Raw genomic sequence first — 5,811 nt, 5'->3', positions numbered from 1 at the left:
AAAAAAGCTAGAATATTGGTTAAGCTAGCAGACCGACCACAGTAGGGATCCAAAGGAGGAAAAATAGGGATCCAAAGGGGGGGCCATGTGAAAAAGATCCATGTGCAACAATGGGCTAAAAAGACCCTAAGGTTCAGCCCATTAAGACTTCCAAAATGCTAATGTTCCAAAATTCAAAGGTGGTGTCCAAAGGTCAACCCTAGGGGAAATTGGATGCTTTGTGTGTGACCAAAAAGTCTTTGTACATCCCTACATAGGAGGGGGCGAGAGTAGCATGTAGGGGATGAGAGAGAAATCCACACACACACACACACAGGCTCCCTTTACACAAAGGGAATTAGGGACACATGTCAGCTCCCTAGCCCAGATACCCACAAGGTGTGCCCAATTGCTATTGGATGACCCTTGAAGTGGACCAATGAGAAATAGGCTAGAGTAAATTTAGTCTAATTAATTTTAAAACACTTAATGAAAAGAACCAATGAAAATTAAGTCTCCTGGATGATTATTGGACAGCTCGTGAAGGGGTCCAATAGGAATTGAGCAGCCCAATGGGCTACTTAATTCCTATTGGTCAGAATGGGGAAAGGTCCGATGGGGATTTGATTCATTTAAATCAATTAAGTTTAATTGATTAAGCTCTCACAAAAGGGGAAAGGGGGACACATGTCAGAAGGCTATCACTTATGCTACTTAATTGTGATAGGCTAGCCCTGGGGAGGTCCAATGGGGAGCCTGCAAGAGCAAATAGCAAGAGGCCTTGCCCAAGAGAGAGAGGGGGCTGATTTTTGCAAGGCATTATCACACACACACACAATCTCATGTGTGAAGAAAGAGCAGACTAGCCCTGGGGAGGTCCAATGGGGAGCCTGCAAGAGAAAATAGTAAGAGGCCTTGCCCAAGAGAGAGAGGGGGCTGATTTTTTCAAGGCATTATCACACACACACACACACACACACAATCTCATGTGTGAAGAAAGGGCAGACTATCTCTTCCCAAGCTTTAATGGAGAGCTCATCACCTACTCCAAGCTTGTGAGATAGAAGCCTACATCAACACACTCTTGTCACGTGGATGCAAATCAAACCAAGAGACAAGCTTCAATGCATGCTCATCTACTCTACCGTGCTAATTACTAAGCTAAGCTATGCTAATATGAGTGATTATGTGGGGAGATGTACATCTTTCTCGTAAGATACTCCTTCCTCTCAATCTACTCTCATACCCTGCTAGCTCTCACCATCTTTGAAGGTGTGTGAGATCTTGGGTCTGAGAACGGGGATAATTAAAGTTGTGTTTGCTAAGTGTTTTGCTTAGTGCATGAAGCTTTCATCTTCATTGCACTAGCTAGTCTTGAAGGAACACAAAGAATTGTATTGTACAATGTCTCTCTTGATGGGAGAAACCATAATACAAAGCCTTTTGGAGGGGGGACCGGTTCCATGCAAATCCGGTCCTCAATTGTTGTCAATAGATTAATTTCTCTCTCTTTTGAAAGTATTGTTGATGCTATCTAACTAGGTGTTATGCTTTTTGTTGCTCTCTCCACCCAAGCACTCTTGTAATTCTCATTAGGAATCTATTCTAATGAAATGCCCACTATGTTCATGCTAATTTCCGTTACACACAAGTTATTAGGCCATTAAATGTTACACCTAACCTCCCCAATAGGCAACTAAGCAGTAAATAATAAAAGAGTTTAATCGATAGAATAACTATAACCTATCCTAATCTAGAGAGTAATTTATCACCATTAATAGCAAGAATAGGTCCCCTCCATGTTGCGTGGAAGTCATAGCCTATATTATAGAGAGTATATATGACAACTACGTGGAAGTCATAGCCTGAATTTTTATTCCTTTTTTTAATTTTTAATTCCCATTGTTTATTGACTTCTAATTTTTCATGCATTTATTCTTTTGTTTTTGCAAGTCATGTTGGACTTGATTTTTTTATTTTTTTTTCCTTACTTAAATAAGTTTTTCATGCATTCCACACTTACTGCTACATTGAGTAGGAATATCCTTTAACATTTACTTACCAACCCGTATAAAACTTAGATACAGGTCGTGGCTCTATCACTAGAGACAAAGTTGTCCCACCCAGCTACCAAGCTTACACTACAATGGGTAAACAACATATAACATATAAGTTTCCCCTCCCCAATCTCATCACATGTGTAGTACCTAACATACCAACCATAATCTAGAGTTTAAAGGTATCTCCTAACCACAGAGATCTATGACACTTCAAAGATTTGTTTTTGATGTTAAGGGTATAAATATACTATCCAACACTAGATTAGCGATAGTGACTATATTAAATAATAACCTTTACTACTCCCTGTCAACCACTAATCAGTTCGATCAAAGTTCTTGATTGATAATTCTAGATAAATATTGCTAATAAAACTATACAGATTGCTAATAAAACCATATAGATTACTAATCTAGCCAGTTTAGTAAAACTATGCCACACACTTATTAATTCTTCACTGAGTTATGTAAAAACATTAAAATGAAAAGATGCTAACAATTTGAAATAATAACTTGGAAATAAAACACATGTTAACTCTTTCTTGAAACTGTTGCTTTACTTTGAAGTGCATCCCTAGATACACCTTGGACATGTTGTCTCCAAACTTCGCAACAACTATTATCCTTCATTCGAAACTACTTACTCTGCAAAAAGATTAGACTACACTCCCCCAGAGGAATGTATGTGTCCTACTCCTAATTTTTATGTGTTTTTTGTTGTTTTTGTTTTATTTTGTTTTGATGATTTTGCTTGTTTTTGTTCTTTTAGTATTTTTTCCAATAAATCAAAAACTCAAGCATAAAAGAAATGATTCTTTTTGGATTTTGTTGATTTTTTAATTTGTTTGGATTTTGGTGATTTTGTTTTTGTTTTTTTCTAAAGCATGTGCATGCAAGGCTAGGCAAACCTAAAGTCCATCTCCTCCCTTTGCATCATCATCTAAGTCTCTCATGACATATTACAAAATAATGCAAGGGCATTGGCTATTGCAAAAGGTACCACACATTAGACTATAGGCATCCATACATGTTCCAGTTGCCTACTCTTAATAAAAAATTTCAAGATCCTACTCATATACAATGCGCTAGTCAAAGGCATCTATACAAGGTCGAGAAACCAAAAAGCTATAGTTCCCTACATGTATGTCATTCCCTATCCACTATGCACTCATGTTTCTCTCATTATGTTATGTATCGCAAGCATACATACCTACTATAGAAACCTACTTTCTAACAAAAAGTTGTAGTGTCCTACGTGTACAATCCACTACACACATTTTTTAAAGAAAAATTTCTTGTTTGAAAAAACCAAAACTTACATGTGAATGAGGGAACAACAGGTGACATAACTCATTAGGTACAATCAATAAGATTTTTACATTGCATCATTCTCATTTATCTCATCTGGATTCATCTCACAATTTTCCAAAACATATAGTTCATCCCAAAAATATTTATCCCTCATTAGTTTTAAAATAACATTGTACTAAAACAAAAACTCACTCAAATATAACAGGTAGATGTTTCAATATCTCTTTATTTAAGTGCAACTATATTTATGAGCACTTTAAAGAAACATTTCTTTGCTTTGAAACTAACACCACAAGCTACACTAATAAACTAACATCTTGAAATTTCCTCTCAAACCTGATATCTCTCAAACATCTCATATCTTCAATATATCTCTCAAACATCACACTTCTCTAGATGTTCCACTCTGCTTCTCAATCATCTCTCAACTTCTTAACATCTCTAACTCTCAAGCATCTCTCAACCTACTTACTAATTCTCCACTAACATGTCTCGCTTCTTTAACATCTTTTCACTTCACACACTTTAGATTCCACAATGATCTCAAACTCTACTCTTATACACTTCATTGTCTCCTAAACACCAATATTTTCTTCACTACAATCAAGCACTACAATTTTCAAACCCAGAACATACTAGAAATCGCATCCACTAAAGTGATTTAAATTTATCTCAATTGACATAGAATTATGCATTGATTTTTTTATCATTTGACAAGTTGGCTAAAATTTTACTAATCAAATACCAAAGTTTTGCCAAATATATTTGAGTTTGGATTTCACTGAAAGCCATCATTCTTCCTATAATTTAATGCAAATGAATAGCATATGAGCAAGAATAAACAAGGAACCCTCTCCTCAACAATCCCTTACCTCACACCACTCAAGTCACACTTACTCACTCCTACTCTTTACTCACTTCTCACTCTCCCTTGAACTCATAATCTTTCTTAACATCTCTCCTCACACAATACCTTAACCACTTAATGAACTTTCACAAAAACATGGATTCTTATTCATCTTGCACACAAAAAATCACTAAACATCCAAATAGGAACAATAAAGACTCCTCAATGTAGCCCAAATATTTACTCACAAAACATTAGAACTCACACTCACTATCCATATTACATGGAATCACACCTCCTTAGTTAGATGTGTCTCAATTAAAAATGAGCTAGCTATTTCATATTACAAACAAGAAAACATTTTGTTTTATATTTCATTTTTTTAGACCAAACAATCACTACTTACTCTCTCCTATGATTCCCTCATCATTCAACCAAAATGGTATGGTTTAGTAATTCCCTAATTTTACAAAACCTTGCAATATGTCCTATTACACTATAGTATTTATACCTAGTTTTCCTTTACTCATAGTCTTTGATATTCCTGGTTTCTAACCACTCTTTTATAGTCTCTAATTAAAACTTTGTTTGCACATTTTGTCTCCTAGGCATACTATTGTCCTCTACTCTCTCGGCTATGTCCCTCTCTTACAGAAGTGCAATGTACTGCACCCTAATTATCTCATCCCTCAAAATGATCACATGCTGTAGAAATTCATGTTTATGTCTCTTATGCGCATCATCATCAATAGATGTTCAATGTGTTCTTCTATTGGTTTCTCAAATGCATTCAACAATAAAGTTTTTTCTAGATTTTACTGCTCACAAACATTATTCTCAAAGGTAGAAGAACCTGACACAATTTCAATATGAAAGTGCTTTGTACATGCATCCTTACAATTAGCTATATTTTCATGCTATATTCCACAAAAAAGAAAGTACACCTCCCTTGTTTAATGTAGCACACATCACTTAATTCATAGGGTATGAAAGTTTCAAAATAAATTTGCTGAAATATTTGTAAATGCTACCTATCAAGACACACTTCTACAAGGCCTGTCTTTTCTTGATATCTATCAATGTAGCTATGTTATCATCCAATAGCTCTCTTTCCTCTTTGCACACATCTCCTAATAAACATGGATTCTCAATAGAAACATTTATATGGCTATTGATAGATTTGCTAATATTGTCAATACAACAATCATTATTGACTATAGGAGTCATAGGCTTCTCACTCTCATGTAGACTCTCATCATTGGAAAGGACGTGGCATCCAAATATAAGCTTCCTATTCTCATCAAGCTCATCCCCCACTGTATTAATGCACCCACTCATGGTTTTCACTTCCTCAACATGCGATTTAGCTTCCTTATCTAGAATTTCACAAGTTTTTCCTTTTTCTTGTTTAAAATGGATTATATCTTGTTGAAATAAATTATATTCTACCGCAACAAACTCTTTATCTTCTCTAGCCTTCATCAAAGCTTTTCCATTTTCTACCTTTAAATTAATCAATTTTTGTCAAATTTGAGTGAAAGCCTCATCAAGTAGTTTTTGTTGTTTAAGTAATTCTACTTGAATAGCCTTTGCTTATTTAAGTGCACTAGGATCTCC

This window comes from Adiantum capillus-veneris, chromosome 1 (genome assembly GCF_014529385.1).
Source record: "Adiantum capillus-veneris isolate H3 chromosome 1, ASM1452938v2, whole genome shotgun sequence".
Classification (NCBI taxonomy): Eukaryota; Viridiplantae; Streptophyta; class Polypodiopsida; order Polypodiales; family Pteridaceae; genus Adiantum; species Adiantum capillus-veneris.
The sequence above is the reverse complement of the archived record's forward strand: the minus strand, read 5'-3'. Positions refer to the sequence as shown.